The sequence below is a fragment of the Stegodyphus dumicola genome, chromosome 2 (assembly GCF_044657685.1).
Source record: "Stegodyphus dumicola isolate Sdum_Otavi_A_Nest chromosome 2, ASM4465768v1".
Lineage (NCBI taxonomy): Eukaryota > Metazoa > Arthropoda > Arachnida > Araneae > Eresidae > Stegodyphus > Stegodyphus dumicola.
Genome location: NC_140769.1, coordinates 124,486,904 through 124,511,394, shown reverse-complemented (window position 1 = coordinate 124,511,394; position 24,491 = coordinate 124,486,904). Strand labels below are relative to the sequence as shown.

At 35.3% G+C, this 24,491-nt stretch overlaps 1 protein-coding gene across 1 annotated transcript in view; it reads right to left on the bottom strand.

The window, feature by feature from the left end:
- The window catches only part of LOC118193323 (lachesin-like), a 521,719-nt gene extending 497,487 nt beyond the window's left edge, over positions 1-24,232 (bottom strand). The window contains exon 1 of the mRNA XM_085811101.1: positions 24,173-24,232. The gene's annotated coding sequence lies outside the window, so the exon portion shown is untranslated. The remainder of the gene's footprint in view (positions 1-24,172) is intronic.
- Between the last annotated feature and the right edge of the window lie 259 nt (positions 24,233-24,491).

The following is a 24,491-nucleotide window of genomic DNA, read 5'->3' as shown; positions in this document are numbered from 1 at the left end:
GCTACTGGATTCTCATTGTTCTAATTCTCTTCTAGATTGAAGACGTAAGTAGACTTTCATTTATTGAAAATAAAATAAACGTTGAATTGAATGTTAACTTGAAATTAAGTGTAATAAATATAATTTTTGGAATAGATTTTTACTTTACACGGGAGAAAGGTTTTACTGTGTGTTGCTACATTGAGATTACTGACTTATTACGGTTTAGAAATAATTATATAATGTAAATAAAATTTAAAATAATTGGTATATAACTAACAAAAAAATCCGTATATATATATTGCATATCCATGTAAATGACACGTACTCGGCCCTTATGTGTAGCTTTAACTGTATATGCCTTCCAGTAATTTAGCGAAATAGAAGGTATTAGAGATTTCTTGGCTGCTGGAGAAAAACTATACGAGCCCGGCGAGACCATAGTTTCTCATTTCACAGTCGACTATGAACCACTGCGATATCTCCGTGTGAGCTTTGCGTTTCAGATGCGCTTTGCGTTGCGTTGCTTTAACATTCTTAGTCAGTCAGAGTGTAACTACGGTTTGTGCTCTGTGATACTGAGAGGAACTGTAGGAGTATGATTGTGGAAAGTTCCAGAATTTTAAAATGTTTCTTTTCGCAAAATAAGTTATATAAAGCTACAATTGATTCTGTGTGCATTCGGTCTATTGTGAACCCGTATATGCGCAAATATTTTTTTTTTAATTCTTTAAAGCTTGATAAAGTTTATTTTACTAAAAGGTACACTTTACAGTTTTGGAATAAAATATTCGTACACATCTTCTCAGTATCACAGAGAACACTCAGTAGTTACACTTGAAACTACTAAGAAGGTTAAACACAACGCAATGCAAAGCGCATCCAAAGAGCGAAGCTCACACGGAGGTATCTCATTACTGGACTTCCACTCAATTAAATTGAAAAGAAAATTGAAACAAATATTTATTTTACAGCAAAAAAGTATTAAAACTAAAAACTGTTATTTACAGCATCGGTGGGATTTTCTGGGAATTTTTAGGAGGTTTAAGCGCACAGCCATTAACTGAACGTCTCTCATAACCATAAAAAAACACTTAAGGTCATAACTATCACCAAAGGAAAACACTATTGTTAAAAAAAAATACCAAACAGCAGATAGAATACCATTCAAAAAATCTTTGCTCTTTAGCTATGGGAACGTTTGATACTCCAAAAATAATTAAAACACAACCATGCTGCTTTTGTTTTACCAGTTTATAGTTAAGCAACATTTTCGTATTGGCAAAGCGAATAAACATGCATCTGCAGTTTCATGCAGGAATGTATAACACGTCAAAATGTACAGCTACAGCGTACGTTTAAATAATCGGGGTGAGGGCAAGAGATAATAAACGTCAGAATGCATTCTTGCGAACATTCAGAAAGCGATTATTATTGCTTTCTGAATTTATGTTGTTGTTGTTGAATAATATTGTTGAAATAATTTAGGAATATTTAACTCTAGTAACGAACTCTAACAACGAAGTAACGAAGCTATTGCTTTGATTCTAGTAACGAAGCTATTGCTTTGATTAATTAATTTCAACGCAAGTGCTTAATAAACAATTCGTGCCAGATATCTCCGTGTTGATAATCATTTATCATAGAATTTGGTAGAGTTGGCGAAGTTGATGGCACCTATACTTGCTTTAAAAGGCAAAATACAACATTCTCGAACATTGTGCTCTGACACACAGCATACATTCTCATAATTTTTTTTTTTAAATATGATCAACTGACATTGTTTTGACAACCTTTTAGTAAGGTATAAAGTTAAATAAAATGAAGTAAATTTATCGTACTTTTCTATCTACAGTTCTGAAAGAAAATTTAAATTTGTGAAAAACAAAAAATTATGTATTTCTGAAAAATTATTATTTTTTTGAATTATTTAAGAAAAACAAAGAAACTCGGACAGCGTTTAAATCGCATATTCTTCAGTTTGATTTAACTGAGTTCACTAACGAATGGACTTATAAAATAAATATGTTGTATTAACTCAGTGAAAACAAACTTATTTGCGAGAACTGCTTGAATGCTGAGAAAGCTCTAAATCGTTAAGCAATGACCAGAATCAACCATCACACATTTCAGAGGACTTTTACAGCAACTCCTATTGAGTTAATATACGACAAATACCACAGCACAAGATTAATTAGACAGTATACTAGGACATTGTCCTCAGCTAAATACATATAGTCCTGTCTCACTGTTATACTATATAAAGATACCGCGAGGTATGATAGTGACGCCAATAGGACATCTCGGATCTACCGTTAATAATCAGAACTAAGTAATACTAGTGATCAGAACTATTTCCTACATTATTGTTATATACAAGTTGTAGGTAAATATTCTATTAAGGTACAGAGTACAAGAATTATAGGTATATGCTTACAAAAGGTTTTGATATGTATCTATATGAGTTAATAAGAACCTATAGCTCACCAAATATTATCATCACATCTAATCAGAATCCTCAGGTAGTATCGGTAGTATCGCCACACACGATACGCATCGGCACATAAGAAATTGTCCAATATTTAAAGTATACTGCATTACAGGAAACAAAGTTTAACAATCTTAGTTTTGAAAACTTGAAAAAAGATACCAAGTAAGAGATTTTAAATTATGAGGGATTTCGAACGAGTATTTTAATTTAAAACTAACTCTTAAACTAGCTCATTTACAGTTTCGTCTTGAACACAGTTACAATAAATGCCTTTTAAAAACAAGCAAAAATCAAAATATATCTTAAATATCCTCTAGTCCTGTTCTTTTCATAAGTCATATTGTAATGAATAAGTGAAGATGATTCGAGTAAAATTAAAGCAAATAAAATAATGAATAAGTAACTGCAATTTGGGTATTTCTCCTTTCCGCCAACTTAATGGCAGACGCTAGTTAATGTCCCTCTGCGACAGGCAGCCCAAGCGACTGGCAAGTAGCAAATCATAGTCAACGACCGGTATAGCAAAAGCGATGCACCCTTCTCTCCATGCTGCGAGGGTAGGGATTAAAACCCTGTGCCTGGTTCTAAGGGGTAAGAGGATTAAGGGACGTTCAGACTGGGGTTTATTTGAGCTAACGGAGACACCTGACGTAGTCGACCCATCTCCAGAACCAGTTCTTTTCCACAGAGATGCGAGTTGAAAAATCTTACCTGCACGCAGAGCGATACTAGTCGACACATGGAACTGATTCCGTTAGCTCAGATAAACCCTAGTCTGGTCAGGACTTTAAAGGGTCTCAGGAAAAGGGTCTCGGAAAAATGGCCTGAAAGGTCTTAAAGGGCAAATGGTCGTTCAGACTGGGGTTTATCTGATCTAACGGAGTCAGTTCCATGTGTCGACTAGTTCCGCTATGCGTGCAGTTCAGATTTTTCAACTCGCAGCCGTATGGGAAAAAACTGGGTTTTTAGATGGGTCGGTTATGTCAGATGTCTCCGTTAGCTCAGAGAACCTCCAGTCTGAAGGTCCTTAACCCCCTTACCCCTCAGAACCAGGCACAGGGATTCAACTCCTGACCTCGCAGCATGGAGAGAAGGGCGCATCGCTTTTGCTATACCGGTCGTTGACTATGATTTGCTACTTGACAGTCGCTCGGGCTTCCCGTCGCAGGGGGACATTGCCTTGCGTCCTCGAGGCGCCCCACCCCGGGGTTACTACAGCCATCTGCTCTAGGACTTGCCAGACCCTGGACCGGCCAATAAATGACATTTCCTGAGACTTCAGGCCACTAAGTTCATGATTTTTATACCCCGGTGGCTGAGACTGCTTAGGTACATATCCCAGCCGGTAGCTTCGTAGAGTTCTGTACGTGGACCCCGGGGGGGGGAAAGGAATTTTTAAAAAAATCAAAGATTTTGATACTGAAGGGAAAGTATAATAATAATATTTTGAAATTGCAGTAAAGTAAACATAAAAAAAGTCTTGCAAGGAATATTAAATATAAATATGAAAAAGGAAGTTCAACTTGAGCCAATGGATTTGCGTTATTTTTCGATAATAAAATATATAATACTATTTAGGTGTAATTTATAGTGAATATGATTTATGTGAAATTATGCAATAAAGTCTTCCTTATTTTTGCGTAGGTTTAGTTAAATTCTATGAATTTCGAGGGAAACACACACATAGATACCTCTTCTTCAGGAGAACAATTACTGCCCTGAAGAAGAGAAACCTGTGCCTGATCGTTCTCGAAATTCTTGTAATTTGATTAAAAACGTTATGCAAAATTAATTGCATTTAACGTTTAAACTGATATATTTATTTTCTATTTGATTAATATAATGTTCATTCCGCGATAAATAGATGATGGCATTGTTGTTTTATGAGAACGTATTGCAATATGCTCATCTTTTTATTAAATGAACAAAACTACCAACGTAAACATTAATCCATACAGAATTACGCAATTTAACCCTCACTTCTGGTCTATTGGAATTTCGTCCCACTTTATGAAATTATTTTACTACTTTGATGATTTTGCGCACAGAGGACCAACATGAGGCGCAGTTTCGAGGTACAAGCTCTCTGCAATACATACGGATTGTGCTTAATAATAACTTAATATTGTATAAAATGTATTACAAAATATATTTCACCCGTTACGAATACGAAACATATTTTTTGTAACTAAAATTAGTAAAAAATAAATTGCAATGAATGATATAATATAAAATATAACTGAATAAAGTAAACTAGTTTTTAAGTTTAAAAGTAGTTTTCTCAAATGTCTTACAATGCTTATTAAAACAACAAACTAACTATAAAATGAATAATATGACTTGAAAATTAGCTAAATATCTAGTTTTATCAAGGGAGCTTATATTTTTGCAATTACATTTAATGACGCTGTAAAAGAAATTCTTGTGAAACGAAAAGAAACTATAAATTCCACGATATGATTCATTCCATCGAATTCATTCAACTTAGATGCGAAATATCTTACTAATTCAATTATCTTTCAAATCACGATTCTTGATCGTGATAACAGACAATTATTACAATAGGAACGGTGGAACGGAGGGCAACGAAAATGGTTCAGCTGTAAGTGGATGGAAATATGTCAACTGGTTGAAAGGCTTTAAGATAGATGTTAGCTGAGAAGAGGCGTACAGAGCTGGCTTAATTCATATATTGACGATATTTAAAGGCTTTCCGAACAGAAAAATAACATGGATATTTATTTTAACTACAGGAAATGGGAAAAAATTATTTTTGGCTATGTTACCATTTCTTGCAACAATACAATTGAAAAATGACACCGTTTTACTTTAGTAAAGGAAAGTGAGTATTTAGAAGATGATTTATCATTCATTTCATAATAATTTCTAACCGTTCCGTCCATTACTGTCCAAAAGGTTACAGTGGCTTTGTTTTTCTGAAGCAATCCATGTTTGCCAAACAAAAAGCTGTGAAGAAAGAATATTGCATAATTTTTTTACTTTTAAATTTATGTTCGAAACTGTTTGGCTTACGCTTCCATTCAGAAATATCCGTATTATTCTCAAACTGAATAATAATTGTGACTATTAATAATTTAAAATAATATCTGTGTTCTGTATAATGTAATTATTAAAATGTATCATGGGACTATGTAATGAAACTGTACATGAAATTTATAGCCATTGGCGACTTTGTCTAATTATCGCTGCTTTTATACAACTAACTGAACAAACTCATTTCCTCTTTATGGCCTACACATCGAAATGTTCGTCAGGCTTTGTTAATTCATCGTTTTGTATACAGAACTGAGAAACTGGAAAAAGTAGAAGAAAAAACGTATTTCTTTAATACCATTTTAAAAGCAAGATATAGTCGCGTACAAAATTTAAAAAAAATTGCATATTATGTCGAATTTCTGAAACATTAATGGGTTGATTTTCATGAAATTTTATATGAATATACATGCCTAACGCAGAAACATATGCACCATTCAAAAGTCATTTTACGTGCGCATCATTATCAGTAAAGCTTCCAGCACAGAATGTTGAAAATCCATGTTTCAGTTTTAAACTGAAAGGAAATTAATGGATTCAAAGGGATGGTACGCTTTTTGCGAGAGCCTTGAACATTTATACCATGTCATAATAGACATCTGGTATTAAAACTTGTTAGGGATCGAAACTCAATATTTTAGCACTGAAAACAAACGTTCATAGAAAAACCAGTTAGTTTCGTTAATTTAAAAATGTTACAGACCAAAACATCGCACAAAAACATAATGGACGAAAACATTGCAGAGAAAACAGCACAACGCAAGGCGGAAACATCATGGCAGAAAAGAAAACAAGGATAAAACATCTCGTAAATAAAGCAGTTCAAAACCATCGCAGATTTGTAAATATTATCATGGAAATTATAGTGGTAAAATAAAAGCACTTTCAAATCATCGCATGATGATAACATCGTGGACATGTGTTTTGCAGGATTCAAAAGTTATCAATGTATATTTATATGATTATTTGGGATTGATGAATATTTTGGAATAATGAATGATATGGAATGATGAATACTTTTGGATTAGTTAACAATTATTTTTCTAAAAAAGCAAGAAGAAAACTTAAGCAATGATGAGCCGAAAATGCGTAGTAATATATTCTGTTTTATCGCAGTTGACAGAGTTTTAAATTTATGTAATTGACTATAAAAAGTCATTCTTTAAGTAATCTATTTTATGAATTTGTATGGGTATTTTTGTATGAAAAATACAGTTGTAAGGATTATGTTAATTTTATTAACAGTTAAATTTTAAGTTAAAGTTCCTTTCCTGTCAAATTCATAACTTCAACTTATTACTTCCGGCCAGAACGTAGTTTTGGAATTTGCTGAATATTTAATGAGAAGGAGCGGTATTTAAACCACGAAGTTACTTACTGAAACGGAGAGAGAATCAGAGTTTCTGAACTACGCGCGTCTGCCTTTTTGGACACACTCTCTCTCAAAGCTGTTTTACGCTCGGCCATACTCAGGCCCTTGCTAAGCTTCGTAGTAAAATAAGTTAAGGGGCCAACTCTCATTGAACCTTGATAGCTTTGGCTATACTTAGTTAGTTAATCTTAGTTTTAGTTTAATTCTTAGTCTTTTAAGTTTAAGTCCAAAGTGCGAACTTTATTTGTTCACTCCCAGGCGGAGTTTTGTTAAACCTTATAGAAATAATAAAGGGTTATTTACCCTTATCTCTTGTTGTTTCCTGTCTTCGAACTCTAGCGATTATTCGCTTATCAGTTCCTATGTTCCTCACTTACATTAAATTAGAATTTCAAGTGAGGGACCTTACAATTGGCACCCTAAAGTTACGTTGACCTCTAAACGGACCATTTCGTTAGAGTCCGGGAAGTTTACGTTGACCTCTCCGACCTTTCAAGTCCCTACAACATCCACGAATTCAGTAGAAGGGTTTGGATTCCTCGTGGAAACGCTGCATGCAGCCATGAAACCGATGGCAAGGGCTCAGTCCTGACATTTTTGGAGCAACTAGACCTACATTTCACCTTACACCCTGTGAATCAGCTACAAAAAGTGATCATCGCTACGACAGCCTTAAAAGGTCAAGCCCTTAGCTGGCAGAAGTGTATAGAAAAGTTCTTGTTGGGGGCCCTGGATCTGAATCATATAACTGGAAAAATTTAAAAGCTGCATTAATAAAAGCATTTCCAGTTGTTAAAGATCGTGCGAAGCTTGAATCAGAATTGTATAGTAAATACCAAGGCGGTTTCGAGGATTTGACAGAGTTCATTTTAAGAAAACTTCATATTTTTAATCTATTATACGGGAAAAGGCCCGATAAAGAAATTATCGAACTAATTCTACAGCGTCTTCTACCGTCAGCGCAAGATTTTCTCGAAGTTCGTAATCCGCAAACGTTGGAAATTCTGTTCCAGCTTGCAATGAAATTTCAAAGTAGAAGAAACGCAGAGAAAGCGCGTGCAAGTCCGTTTGGCCAGTACTCAAGATTTACTCCCCAAAAGAAACCACAAGTTCAGTACAAGGCATATCGGCAGACGGGAAAAAGTGAAAAGTTTCATAGCAAGAGCGCAGATAAATCTAAGGGCGGTGGATATAAAAATCAGCGAAAAGAGGCGGCAGGTAACCAGACTTTAAACGCAAACCGGTGATCGAGAAGGGGCAACGGTCACCGAGTGGGACAGAAGAACCCTCATAAATTTGTCTAAATACAGTCTTAGTACAAAATCTTGCTATGCCGGAGATATAGATTTTGATAAATAATGTACCAACCACTGCACTTCTGGACACAGGGGCACAATGTTCATTCCTATCGGAATTTTTTTTCAAAAAACATTTTCGTCGTTACAGACTGTTTAAAGCCACAGGACAGAAAGTAATTGCCGCCCAAGGCAAACAGTGTGTATGTTTAAGGAAAACCGCACTGCATGTTCAGATTAAAAACGAGGTCCTAAAAATTAATTTTTTAGTCGTTAAATTTACTCACATCAGTGATATTGGTGATCGATTTTTTACGCGCATCCGGCGCAAATCTTAATTTTCAGAATTCTACGTTTCAGGTGAACATGGACCCGGTACAAGAAGGTGAAGTTTCCATGCCGGAATTGAATCTAGAACATTTGAAGTTAGAAGAGAAAAAGAAGATTGAAGAATTGGTAAGAAAATTTAATTCTTTGTTTAACGAAAAACCTCGGGTTTTGTCAGGTAGTTAGTCATTCCATAGACACTGGGAATGCCCCTTCAGTCCGGTCAAAAACTTACCGGTATGATAAAGTAAAAGAAGAAATTTTGGAAACCCACATAAAAACGATGTTAAAGAATAAAATAATTGTACCGAGCACAAGCCTTTACGCAAGTCCGGTGGTCCTTTGTAGAAAAAAGAACGGGCTACCGCCTGAACACCCGGACGCGTATAGGTTTGCAGTTGATTATCGTTAAGTTAAACAGTATAACAAAATATCCCACATATCCCCTACTAATAATTGATGAAATCATCAGAAACATTCGCTCGACTAAATTCATGACAACCCTAGACCTCACGTCGGGTTACTTTCAAATAGCCGTGAAGCCGGAGGATGTCCAGAAGACCGCGTTTATAACAAAATCAGGCGTCTATGCCTTTTTAAGAATGCCCTTTGGTTTGAGCGGAGCACCAGCTACGTTCCAAAAAGCTATAGACATAGTCTTAAAGCCAGTTTTAGGTAAAAGCACAATAATTTATCTTGACGATATCATAGTTACCAGCGAAACATTAGAAGAACATTTGAAACATTTGGAAGAAGTTTTTGCCTTACTTAACGAGTCCGGTTTCAAAATAAATGCAAGAAAATGCAAGTTTGCGGCGAAGGAATTGTGATACCTTGGGTACAAAATCTCGAATAAGGGAATAGAGACTGATGATTCAAAAATTAAGTCAATTAAAAGTTATCCTCCCCCAAATACGGCTAAGAAATTGTCTTCATTTTTGGGCTTATGTTCCTATTATAGAATATTCATAAAAGACTTTGCGAAAATAGTTGAGCCTCTTCTAGTGCTAAAAAGAAAGAAAAGTAGATTTTCTTGGACAGCCGAAGCGAACACCGCGTTTGAACAATTAAAGAATGCCCTAATCAATGCCCCAGTCCTTAAATTCCCAGAAGGCGAGCAAGGTCTAGAAATTTCAGCGGATGCATCCGATTATGCAGTTGGAGCAGTGCTCTCCCAAAATGGGCAACCTATAGCTTTCTAGTTGAAAACCTTGAATTCTACGCAAAGGAACTATTCCGCTACTGAGCGAGAAACGCTCGCTGTGTTATTAGCAGTCCAGAAGTTTCGTGTCTACTTCGGAAGTTCACCGATAATGGTCTACTCAGATCATGCGGCAGTGGGTCGTTTGTATTCAGGAAAAAATTTATCGCGTCGCTTGATACGTTGGACTTTAAAATTACAAGAGTTCAACTTAATTATAAAACATACTCCGGGAAAGGAAAACTTGGTCGCCGATGCCCTTTCGCGAATAAAAATTGATGAAGAGGGAAACACTATCAAGTGTGCCATGCTCACCTCAAGAGTTATTGAGTCCCGTGAAACGATAATCGAAGAATTAAAAAAAGGACCCAGAGTTTAAAGATATTTACGCATATTTGGAAGACCCTGAAAAATTTGAACATATAGATTTAACAGCTATTCGCAATAGGGCACAGCATTACGAAATTATAGACAAATTGTTATTTTACACAAAGGTAACTAATGAAAATCAGGAATACCGACCAGTAATCCCAGCGAGTCTACGTTTAAATATCTTAGAGAAGTTGCACGATCTACCTTCTGCAGCACATTTCGGGATACGAAAAACACTAAAGAGGGTACGCGAAGCGGTTTATTTTTCGCAATTACAGAAAGTTGTTACGGCGTATGTTAAGTCGTGTCATATGTGCCAATTAATAAACGATGTTAATTACAGCCCGGCCGGGTATTTAAAAAACATAAAGACCACTTTTCCAAACGAAATAGTTGAAATAGATTTGCTAGGACCTACCCTAGGACAAAAATAAATAAAAACAGATATCTTTTAACAATCGTTGACCATTTTTCAAAATGGGTAGAAATGGTCCCTCTTAAACGAGCTTCAGCTAAAATAGTCTCAGATTCGTTCTTAAATAAATATATATTAAAATACGGAGCTCCACTAAAAGTAATATCAGATAATGGGAAACAGTTTGTTAGTAGTATATTTAAAAATTTGTGCACAGGACTTGGCATACGCCATCTCAAAATGGTACCATATAGACCGCAGTCGAATATACCGGAACGCGTAAATAAGAATATTGTAAAAATTATCAGAGGATATGTGAAAAATTTTCATGACCGCTGGGACAGCTGTGTCAATGAGTTAGGTTTTGCCTTGAGAACCGCAAAGCACGATACTACGCAGAAGACCCCCGCGGAGTTATTTTTAGGAAGAAAAATCATAACGCCGTTGGATAAGCTATTCTTTGTACAACAGCGGCAAGAAGAATTTAAGTTAAAAGACGTTCAAAAAATTATTGACGAAGCAATTAGAAGTTCTGATATAGCAAGACAAAAACAAAAGATTTATTACGATAGAAATAGAAGGGAATTGGAATATAAAGTGGGACAAAAAGTGCTTAAGTTGAAATATTCGTCATCGTCGGCACCAGAAAACAGAGTCGCGAAGTGTAAGCCCAGGTTTGAAGGGCCGTACATGGTGGAAAGAATAAGAGAAACCACGTTTTATTTAAAGGACGAAAATGGACAACAACTGGTGGCAAATATCGATCAGTTAAAACCTTATTACAGCCGCACTGACTTTAAAATATTGCAGGATTTATTACAGGATCCTGGAAGTAAGGAGAGGAGCCCGCCAGCTCAGGAGTACAGCTCGAGTCAACCAACTCAAAAAAGAAAGCACAGCCAACAAACCTCGATCAGGGAAACCCATACCAGTAAGGCTGCAAGCGCACAGAAAAGGAGGAAATTAGCACCGACAGATCAACGAGTCAGAACCCAGGATGCTGCAAAAACTCAAGTGCCATCGACCACACGAGGGAGGCCTGCTGACAAGGTTCTAGGAAAGGAGAAAATTCAACGACGAATTAAAACTAAAAGTACAGCACAGTTTCCAGCATCAACAACTACAAGGCAGACCCAAGGAGGACCAGCGTGAAAACCGAAAAGACAAAAAAGACCTGTAGACACAACCGTGCCGGAGCAACATGTTAGAAGGGCCAAGAGAAGATTCAAAGACCCTGAAGGACGGAGAGCCCCACCGGAGTCAAAAAGGAAATTGGCATTTCAGAATCCACAACCTGCCCGGAAGAGTCCCAGATGCCTACATAAAAGAAAGAAAAGGAGAGCAATGGAACTGAATGGAACGGAACATCGAACATCGAGAAAAAGAGTGGAGGTTATCAGGTTTTCTACATTTGACCAGTTCTGTAAAGACAGGATGCAGGAATACAGAAAAAGATAAGTGAAAATTTCTTTGCTAATTTTTCTTTGAAGTTCAAATTATATCATATTGTTATAAGTTGCTAAATCTGTTTAGAAAACTTAAATCGCAGATATCGATATTTTGTAAATGTTTGTAAGCATAGATTTTTATGTTAGTAATTTGGCGAGAAGCTACTAGCGTTAAATACTTTTCGTTAAGAACTCGCAAGTTGCGAGAAGTAAGTTCTGAATAAGTTTAGTCGGAAGACTATTGGAATACTATAATATGTTAACGTAAAGTTAAGATTTCGTGTAAATTTTGGTAAAGTGTAATTAAACAACTATGACTGTTGATGTAAAATGAATTCAAAAGTGATGTGTAAATATTTAAATGTTCATGTAGAAAGGATGTAGTTAAGGAAGAATGGAATATTGATATATATGTGTTTAATGTTAGGCTCTCCAGTTAACACGTTTAAAAGTAAAATGTAAGCTTTTGCTTACTACAGTAGGAAACAGTTTTCGTGTAGGGAGTCTTGGCAGGTCTAGTGTGTCAAATTTAACAAAGTTAGGTGTTGTGTAGCGGTAGTTTGTTCGCGGTAACACAACATAGAAGACCCTAAGTACATTTCAGTACATTTGCTGGAGAGCATGGGTGAAATAAATCTGTAGTATGAATGAAAGTGCATAAGGGCCAAATGATGAATTAAAAGCGTAAAGCTAGGATTTAAAGTAAAGTTTTGTAAAAATGCATTACTAATGACATCTCCTTCCAGATATAGAAGGATCAAGACCTGAAATAAGTCTGGCTGAATAAAGAATCTATGTAGGAAGAAGATGTATGTCAAGATATAATGTTCAGAAAGGACACATTGTAAATTTTTATTTTTCCCAGCTTTAGTCTAGCTTTTAGAATTGTTGTAAAGTTGGCCCTAAAAAGAAACTTTAAAGGCATTTAGTTAATGTAAAAGTTGGAAGAGTGTAGTTAATGTAAGTTTTCAGACTTTAAAGTCTTAAACAAGGTCGTTTTGAGACCTTATTTTTCGAGTATTTAAAGTCTGGTCGGAAGCTATGTAAGGATTATGTTAATTTTATTAACAGTTAAATTTTAAGTTCCTTTCCTGTCAAATTCTTAACTTCAACTTACTACTTCCGGCCAGAACGCAGTTTTGGAATTTGCTGAATATTTAATGAGAAGGAGCGGTATTTAAACCACGAAGTTACTGAGACAGAGAGAGAATCAGAGTTTCTGAACTACGCGCGTCTGCCTTTTTGGACACTCTCTCTCTCAAAGCTGTTTTACGCTCGGCCATACTCAGGCCCTTGCTAAGCTTCGTAGTAAAATAAGTTAAGGGGCCAACTCTCATTGAACCTTGATAGCTTTGGCTATACTTAGTTAGTTAATCTTAGTTTTAGTTTAATTCTTAGTCTTTTAAGTTCAAGTCCAAAGTGCGGACTTTGTTTGTTCACTCCCAGGTGGAGTTTTGTTAAATCTTATAGAAATAATAAAGGGCTATTTACCCTTCTCTCTTGTTGTTTCCTGTCTTCGAACTCTAGCGATTATTCGCTTATCAGATCCTAGGTTCCTCACTTCCAACATTAACTTAGAATTTCAAGTGAGGACCTTACACAGTCTATGAAATCAGAAAGCGAAGATGAGCAACTGCATGAGATTATCTGTCAATCGGGTATGCTCTTATTGAAAATAGACTGGAGTTTCGTTTTAGTTAGCTCAATTTGATGATTTATAGTTGCGTTATATTTTACCATGATATTTTCGACGATAATGTTTATTTTATTTTAGTTATTTATTTATTTTTTTACTTTCATGTTTTTGAATTGTATTTTCGAGACAGATGTTCTATAGTTCAGATATTTTAGAAGCTACGATGTTTTCTTCTTGCTTTCTTTTCTCCACGATATTTTCGCCTTCCATTGTGTTCTCTGCGACAATTTCGTTCCCAATGTTTTCGGCCGTCACCATTTAAAATTGATTAATACGTATTAGAATGGCTATGTGTCTGACAATAAAGAAAAACTACTGTTTCGAGGTAAGTGTAAGCTTTCCAATAAAATAAATAGTACTTTTATTTTTATATAAAATATAATATAGCAGTAAGAGGGAAATGTTTAACAAATATTAAAAACAACTCAGATAAATAAATGCAATGCCTATAACTTCGAAACCTGAGTTGAATGTGTAACATCAGTATCTTACCATCATAGCGTAATTAGGCTCCGAGACATTTCTTGCCGAAACATTCATGTTCACAGCTAAGGGCAACCATTAGCTTTTGAATACGAATCTGTAATATCACTTTATCTATTATCATTTATATCCAGCCTCATTTACATCGGTACTTTTCCGTTTCGCCGGCGCAAATTTTGCTAAGCAGACTTTATTGGCGGCAACTTACAGTATGCACGTAAAAAACGTTAACATATGTTAGTTCTAAGAATTTTTTATTTTCAAGGCATAAACATTTTAATATCGTTTAAAATTTTGTAAAAATCCAATAAATAAAGACAATAAATATGTAAAAAGACATTAATTTAAGAATTTACTATGCTTTCATGGTTCAACATCCTCAGTCGCCGGTTCGTATCACGTGACTCCAAGTGATCTCATCCCACGGAAACTATGCTACAAAAATCTAATTGTATCAGCAATTATTTACATTACTTTCAAGTTAAATCTTAGTTTGGAATATAAGTTTAAAAGCAAAAATTATTTCAATTCGTACGAATAGCTTACTCAGAAATTATGTAAAACCGCAGTGATTTACTTTGCTAGTGCATTCTCATTAGAATTGATGAATAACTGTGCCCTTAACTGTGGATTTTCTATATTTTCGCTTTCCGGTGAGCGATGTGATTTCATCCTAATTGTCTTAAATTACCGCGAATGGCCTTAGGGCATAAAATTGAACTATCTGATAAAACTTCTATGTAATTGTATGCCAGTATTGAAGGAGACAATCAATCTGATAAGAAATGGCGGCGACTTGTTTTGAAAATGAGGTGTAAAAGGTTACCAGCGAGGATATTCCGTTTGGCACAAGTTGTACCATTTTCGGCGACTTTATCGCCTGCGCCGGCAAAAAAACAGAAAAGAACATGTATTAACGTTTCAATGGTCTTCTTAATTCCAATGTTTTCTTTTCAATGATTTTAGTGACTAACAATGGTCTGTTTAAATTACAATACAAATAATAGTTTAAATTATAAATGAGAAATGCCATGTAAAATAATAACAGCAATTTTACATATTTATCAACAAAAAAAAAAAAAAAAAAAAAAAGATTTTCGAGTAAAAGAAAAAAGTAAATTAAAGAAAAAAATCTGAAATCTTTCAGATTTGACATTACGCCCAAAGAAGCGTTTCTTTAACGTTTTGAATGTTAACCTTTATTTATTAAATATTATGTTCTTTGCACTTAAACCATAAAATTCAATTCAACAGCAATATCGCAAATAATTTAGTTTTTTTTTTCGTTCAGTGTTGCCATTATTCGCTTTGAAATCCTTGAATTTGTTAATCAAAAATTATTTAAAGTGTTTCAAAATATGAATTCGATAAAACAACAAATTTCAAATTCCAAATATGGGCTTCCAGATGAACATATTCGGTAAACGTTTATGTTATTCAAAATTTGATGGCTCTAGGTAACGTTGTTTTATCCCAATGCGAGAAACATACATGCACTTAATGAAGATTCTTCATTATTTAATTTCTTTAAACATAAGATTTATTTGGTGTATATATTTAAACATAAGACTTATTATACGATAATATTTGGTAGCAATAATTTGAAAAGTGAAACAACATTTATAGTGAACCAACGCAAAATGCCAAAATGAAATTAATAGTGCTTCAGGGCAAATTGCCACTTTGGATAAATATATAAAAATTTGAAATATTTTATCTCCATCGGTTTATATTCATTATGATCTTCTTGTTATTTTCTTGTAGATATTAAACACAATAATTAATAGTATTGTATTAGTGGTTTGCATTTTCTTAAACTATTTGGCAATATTATCACCTAAATTTAAGATGCATCATCCTCTTACGCTGTTGATATTAGACTGCGTTAAAACTAAATGTTTTAGCGGAAATAATGGAAATATCATTGTTACATTAACAGGTAGATAAAGACTGATTTATTGTTTTCAAAATTACAGCTATTAATTATGCATAAGTATGTGAATATAATATGTTTACCTGGCAGACTGCATTTCAAAAGGATGATTCTAATACAATAAGACGCTAATTAACCGGATTCCTTATTCGGTATTGCCTCGAACAGTGTAATTTTATTTCCCCGCTTTAGTGTGAGGAGAAAACATAATTAGATGAGATATTCATCTTTTACGATTTTTCAAAGATTGGGAAGGAAGTAATACTCACAATTGAAGGAATATTTATATCAACAGTAACAAATATTTACTTTTTTAACGCAAAACAAATTATTCTCAATAATTTATGGCAAAAGGATGAAAGTGAATAATGACATGCATAAAAATCTTATACCCAATAATAGGTAAGGAATAAAATACTCAGGTTTAAATTATTGAAGCAAGTCTTTGGTGTATAGAAGTAAACAAAAACTCGGTGAATTATTGCAATTCAAATCACATGGCATATTTAACAGATGTTTCAAACGGTGAGAATGTTGTATAGCGTAATTTTTGTAATTGATCAGTTTTGTTCAATAGGGTTATTTAAAAGTTGTGATCTGAGCTGTAGCTGTTTTACTTAATTTTGTTATTGATAACATTTTAACTTTATATCTTTTTTAACTTTAAAAGTTAAACTGAAATATTCAATTTTCTGTTGGAAAAACCTCATTTAGTTTATGTTTGGATTTATTTATTGGATGACACTTAAGTTTATTAATTTTAATTTTGATTTTTGTTTTGCTACACCATTTGGTATTTAAACATAATTGTTTTCCTAATTTATTTCTGTTTAATTCCCCTTCTCCTTCCTTTAAAGTTACTGAATCTGAATTTTCTGACTCAGGTGGTAATTTCGACAATTTGTAACTTAGTAAAACTTTTATGTAATAGAACAAATTAAGTACAGATAATTGTTCAAAAGTATTTTCTTATCTACGCTACATGCAGCGCCTTAATTCCTGACTTTATCAGTCGTTGCTTTGGAAGAAGTGTTTTACCTTTTAAGGTGATTTTATAATGTACTTTCTCCCTTCTTTCTGCATGCCTTCTTGGTGTTCGGTTAGCACACTCCGCGCATTCGAGAGGTTCAGGTACGAATCCCCGCGAAAGCATTGCTCGTTTTACATGTGTTCCGCAACAAAATAAATTAATGACTCTACAACTTTACTTTTTGAATCGATTTGTAAAACGTATATGCGGATGTAGAAATTGGCACTCTGCGGAGAGGATAGTAATTGTACGCAGTTATGCTGTAATGCTTTCTCCGTGGGGAGCGAAAATTGAAGTTTTCAGCGTTGTGTCCGTTTTACACTGGGACTTGTAACGAGGCTAATTATTGGAATGCTGTCTTCCGAAATCGTGGAGGTCTACATGAGGAGGGTCGGGTTGTTCACCTGACCAGGATTGCAGATGTGGAAGAAGGAGCAGTGTGCGCCAACTTCTGAGGAACTACTGTCAACGCTTTCTCTGAGACGCACCGCTAATGCTGTTGGTGGCTGTCGTCTGTCTTGATTGTTTCATGGCCAAATAAGAGAATTGTCGCCAAGAGAAGACGGGGCTTTCGACGCAGAGATATCGTCCGAAAAACCTGTGCTTGGAGTCACTGAAAGGAGTAATTATGGGCGCCATGGTGATAAGGTCGAGAACAACTAAGTAGCCAGAATGTCCACCAGAAGGAAAAGTTTCAGTTAAATTTACTATCCTTCATTTCCGTACTACTTCATTTGTGTTCTTACAGACTTTTGGAACATTGATTTAGGTCTTGAAGATTGTGACTAAAAGAAACCGTGCTTCAGCCAACTGTATCGAGAGAAAAGAAGAATAAAGTCTGTGTGTGATTATGGCAAAGCCTCGAGGGCTATCTGCCTAAGGGGATGGATGCCTTCGTGGAGGACTTTCTAAGGGAAACTGACTCGTATACACGTTACACATTCGGAAAACCACGAAAACACCCATGCAGCCAGCCCGTTCGCGGGATTCGAACCTCGGACCGAACTACCAGTGTTCAGCGACTTTACCGCTCGGGCGCTGGTGGGCCCAAAGAAGAATAAAGAAATCTGGCTAATCGCCCCCCGTGTGTATATTTACCAACAATACAGAGATATTTGTTTAATGAAAATTCATGCTTGAAAAGTAACTGATATAAATTCTGATTGGTAGTGACTGACGTGCTAATTTACTGTGTTAAAATGTGAAAACAAGGAAATGTTTCTCAAAATTAATTTAATACATTCTTGTGACATCTGGCTCTATTTTTTCCCCTTTACCTTATTCTGTTACGGATTTGTATTGAAAATAATGTGTACCGGAATTTTGCCGTACTTTGTACCCCTGATGTCAACCGGTCTATCTGGCTTACTATAAGTTTTTAATTACAGTTTTATATTATCCCAACATAATTCATCTAAAGTGAAATCTGTATGTGCTAAAACTACTTAGAAATTGTGTGAATCCTCCCATTCTATTTATGTTAAAACTAAAGGTTTGTTTTATCACTTTTTTGTACTAAATTTTAAACCTACCACCTGCAAGAGTAGAAACCACAAACAATTTTTTTTAAAACTCCATTAATATTTTCTTACTAAATAAGTGCATGGTATTTATTTTAACTAAATCATCTTGTTCATTTAATACACTGGTGTGAAAAAAATTAAGGACGAAGTCGAAAAATTAGCATATCAGCTGAACGAAGAGGCAGAGCGGACAGAAAGACCAATCAGGAGATTAAGTAAGGTGATGTACGGTAGCACATGCGCAGATATGCAGGTAGACGTAATGGGGGAGTGTCTGAGTAGTATAAAGCATGTTGTTGGTGTAAGATCAGTATTTCTGTCAAAGAGATTGCACGCCGTATAGCAGTTAAAATCACACCGATTTGCTGCCTCAGCGAGAAATGGCGAATAATCAATCTGTTAGACGACATCTGGATGCTTTTACCCGAGGTCGAATCATTGGGAAGTTGGAGGAAGGCCGCTGTGTGACAAGTGTGGCTGCAGAGTTCGGAATTGCTCACAGCATCGTTTCACGACTTTGGAGATAATTTCAAACTACAGGAACAGCTATCCGGCGGTCCGTGGCCAGAAGACTGCACGGTGGTGGTCTGTTTGCACGACGCCCTGTACGGTGTGTACCTCTAACGCCTGCCCATCGGAGAAGGCGTTCTATGTGGTGCCGGGAACACCGGAATTGGAGAGACAATGAATGGGGACGAGTACTCTTTACAGATGAGAGCAGATTCAGTCTGAGTAGCGATTCTCATCGCATACTCATCTGGAGAGAGCGGGGAAGCCGCAATCATCCCTCGAACATCATTGAAAGGGACAGGTATGGAGGTGGCGGTGTTCTCGTTTGGGGAGGCATCATGCTTGGTAGTCGTACAGTCCTTCACATCTTCGACGCAGGTTCAGTCAACGGGACCCGTTATTGTAACGAGATTCTTCTTCCATATGTGCGTCTTTTTAGAGGCGCTATGGGTCCGCAGTTCCTTTTCATGGACGACAATGCACCATGTCATCGCACAGTAGCTGCCGAACAGCTTTTAGAGAGTAAGGATATTGAACGTATGGATTGGCCGGCACTATCTCCGGATCTCAATCCCATCGAGCATGTATGGGATTTTCTACTCAGACGCTTGGCAGCTCGTACCTTACCACCAGTAACGATTCCGGAGCTTCGATTGGCGCTGCAAGACGAATGGGCAGCAAAGCCTCAACAACTCATTGACACCCTCATTCTCAGCATGGGCAGACGCTGTGAAACCTGCCTAGCAGTCAGAGGAGATCATATCCCCTATTAATTGTTTCTTGCTGGACACCCATCACAAGGATGTTTCGGCCTTCAGTCGCATTGCGCTCCATGCTACTTTTTCAATAAAGCTTCTTTTTATCCCTCTGATTTCTCTTGTAGTAAGTGTTGCTTACATTACTCATGTCCTTACGTATTGGGGATCTTACGTATTAAATGTGTTGATTTGGAAAGCTTTTGTACAAAGTTATATTGAAAAAACCGTCTCGTCCTTAATTTTTGCACATTAGTGTAGTTAGTTTACACCCACTAACTATTTGAAGGTTTATGCATTATTTACATACACAACGAAATATGTTGCCTTATATAGGTATAATACACACTTACTCTCTATTTTGAGATGTCGCATTATATATATATATATATCGTCTGAAATGTTGAAAAAATGCTAAAATGCATACAGTATAAGGTATTTCTTCCACCCTCTTGGCATTCCTTTGTGGTGTACACTCTGTGCCGGTATTCCAGATGTCCGCGGTTAGATTCCCGGCGAAGGCGTTGTTAATTTCTCATCTTTCCTTGCTTCCAAAATAATTAATGTCTCTACAGTGGTGCCCGAACTAAAAGGGTGGTGGATGATGATTTCTCTCCACCCAGGATTTGGCGATTGGGTCCCCTAAAAACCCCAGTTGCCGTTTAATAGAGGGAGTATATAAGGTATTTCTTCCACCTTCTTGCCATGCCTACTTGATGTAGTGGTTCTGCACGCTGGGACGGTATTCCAGAGCTCCGCGGTTCGATTCCAGGCGGAGGCGTTGTTAATTTTTCATTTTTCCCTACTTCCAAATTACCTAATTTCTCTACAACACTAGGGGTTGGAATAATGTCTTATGTGTTTCAACATATACAAGGGTGCTATAAAAAGAATATAATGATTATTAAAGCAACAAGTTTTAACTAGTTTGTTTATTAAATATATTTTATACGACTGAATGCGGAAAAAATATTAATAAAGTATCAGACGTTTCAACAGCGGCTTTCATACCATTGTTACACTGTTATTTATAATAAGCAGTATTGACATTAGTTATTTTTTCCATTATTATTATATAACATTAAAGGGATGAAGTGAATCCTAAATCGGATGACTTCAAAGTTGTTGCACACAGTCAGGTGTATATCCTACTCGCTGCATTATAAATCTCTTTGCTACTGCTTGGAATTATTTGTGGTTAGCGGAACGTTAAGCAGATTTCAAACCAAGGTGGAATTCCGCATAAGTCTTAGCTGCACAAATATAGCTCTTTTTCCCTACTCGAGGCTGTAATATCGGTTTACCTCATGCACTCCATGCTAGACAACCTTGCTAGTGTAAATACGCTAAATGATCCATGAAATCATCTATTTCCAACGAATGTTTTCCCCCAAATTATACAGTTATTGTATTACTCTAAGGTATGCGTGTCTCAACAGTAGCAGTTTATACTGTCAGATAAGTTTTCGTCACATCAGTTTTCTAACTACAGATGCCACAACTCTAAATAAAGGTCTGAAATGAAAGCTGTTTCATCAACATGTTAACCTGATGGTTACATAAACTCGAAAGATTCATAGAAGCATAACTCCTTTAGATTGTGGTTTGTCACGATACATGTTCAAAGTAACTTGGCCGTGAAAGAAAAATTCGAGAGGCGGCATGCTCTAAAAGGATCTAAAATATGAATTAAATACAAAAGCAGGGAAGCTAAACACCAACCTATGTTGTCAAGTGCTCTCTATCTCAAAAATTATAGGAAAGGTGAGTTTGTTTGTACTTACATTAGTTTTCATTTTGATGGGAGTTGACGCAGTAGAACTGAAATTAAAGCTAAGTTAAGACAACTTAGGTCATTTACTATGAACGCTTCAAAGTATCCAGCAATTTGGAAAAATAATACTGTTAAATACCGATTAAAAAAAACTAATAAATTTGTATTCTTATCACAAGAAATGTAACAAAACGCTAGGGTTTCCTTCAAAGATATTCGTACAATATCACACATTAGTTGTATTATAAACTACCCAAAAGTTAAAGCGCAGAAAAAGCTAATGCGATCTCACCGCGAATTCTCTACAATGAATATCAACAACTGAGCTGAGATGCTTCTCTCCGGCTTTAGTGGCTTTTTAAATCGGTCACGCGAGACAGTTCTAGCAATTGCTGGAAAGCAAAAAGCGTAGTATTACGGTTATAGCTAAACACACTAGTCAATTACATTTATTCAGATAAAATATAAATTACGAGATATCTATTTATTAAATTTTAAATGTGCGTGCTCCTGTATTTTTACTTCTCGGCGTAGCTTTTCCTTAAAACTCGTCACGCGCTGCATTGCATGGGGAAATAAAACAATTTTAATTACAGTTCTACTAAAAATATTTAACGAAATGCGAAATTCGTAATAATATTCTTGCCCGCGTACTAACATGTAAGTAAAAAAAAAAAAAAAAAAAAAAAAAAAAAAAAACTTGAAAACTTGCTTAATTAAATGCATGAAAACTTTGAGCACGAAAATTATCAATCTTAGCTTCCGCAATTGATTTCGGTAGTGTAAAAGGAAGTTTGAAAACGTCACGAAATTTCTCGCAGTAAAATGCTTTGTAAATCCATGATCTAACAAGATGTTCATCATAATGATGTTAGTGAGTGACGGCATATTCCACGTTGATGTGGCGGTATCCTATAGCCCGGATAGTCTTCTAGAATATTATCTGTAATTAGGGTAAGCTTAGTTAAAATCCATCATAAAAACTATAGGGATCGTTAGAAAAGCAATAGGGTTCTCATGAATCACGTGTTCTAATGTTTCGATTGAAATTGAAATGAATTTGGACAAAATACTCCCGTTGTGGTATTTATTTAAAAGTATTTGGCTAATGATCGAAAGAATAAATTTTTCTCAGCTCTTGCCCGTTATGGGCTGCTCTATTTGGTTATTATATACGACATAACAATTCGCTAGACTTTCTTTTCTTTAGTCATGATTATATTAATTTGAAGGAAAAGGTTGAAGAATTTGATGCAAATTGTTCTAGTCAAAACATGCGAAGCGTTGAGAAATCAAGTTATGTGCATGATATTTGCAATTTGATTTGGCAGCTAGAACGATTTGACTCACTCTCAAACAATGTATGGTATGACTTACATCGGAAACAGAACTAAAGAGTATTCCCATCTTTCAAAGGGATATTGCATTTTGAACAAAGAGAGTTCAGCTAAGAAGGTTATATTTTTAAAATTCGAATTAGATTTACTTCACTCCCAAACGAAATTATTTGACTCATATTTTTGAATTTTGAGAGCGTTGTTTCCTGTTACTTTAACTAATCTACAAAGTTAATGTTTTTGAGACAACTGAAACTATTCAAAACAATGCGATAACCAGTCAAAAGAGATATTAAGAGCAGCGACCTGCAAATATCCAGGAATAGTAGGAGCTCTCGAGAAAGAGTTTTCCTATGAAAATTATTATACTTAATTAAAATTATTATACTTAATTAAATAAATAATGTTATTTTACGTTTAAATAGAACTACCCTACAAGTATGTTAGAGAAGCATTTAAACATAGAAGTAAGAAAATGAAATGATACGCTTACTCATTTTCTTGCACGTAAAAACTTCTAATTTCTTTTTTTATAGACGCTCTTATCGATTATAAGATTTCTACTTATTTATATGGACAACTGCCAGTCAGTTTCATTTGATATCAGGTTAGAAATAATACAGTACTGGAAGCATAATTTTTCATTATGAAAGTGACAAAAGAAGAGGAGAATAATCTTGAAAATTTCAAAGCAAATAAATATAAGGGAATAATTTAGGTAAAAATAACACGCCAAACAAATATTAATTTCGGAGTCAAACAACAAAAATCACCTTTATATTTGCAATTTTTCACAGGGCTGGTTTCGATAGTTCAATGAAAGATTTAATTGCTCTTTGGCAGCTGGGGATGCAGGTTCGGTAAAACCTTCGTAACTACTCATGAGAAAAATTGCAAATGCAACGCTGATTTTTGTTGTTTGACTTAAAAATTAATAATCAAATATGTTGTTATGTGTAAACACATAATTTTTGGAATCGGAAAATAGCAAGATATGAGAATCTTTCGTCAGTTCATGATAAGTCTTTTATTTTAATCGAATGTCTGACGAACAAGAACTATAGATATGAAAGCAAGACTTTTAAAATCTTTAAAACTATTCATGGCATGACGATTATTGAGAAAAAGTAAAATAAATAATATGGAGATGAACTGTCAAAAAAAAAAATCAACTTACGGCGAAATCGTCGTAACCGTAATCGCCTGAATTTAGGTAAATGAAAACTTCCATCACCGTCCCACCCTGAAAAGGAAATAAATTGGAGTTCAACTAAATGCATTACTCTATGTCAAAAAAGAATAAAAAAATAATACACATTCTTAGTTCCTTTAATTTTAGGAATGAGGACACATCATTTACCGTTTCATATTATAAGGTTATGATGTTTCTGAAAATGTATTTATTGCATTTTTATTACATATAGTTTGCATCCATTGTGTCATAATCAATGACCTGCAGTTTCATATTTGTTAGATAATAAAAGGACACGGTTTTC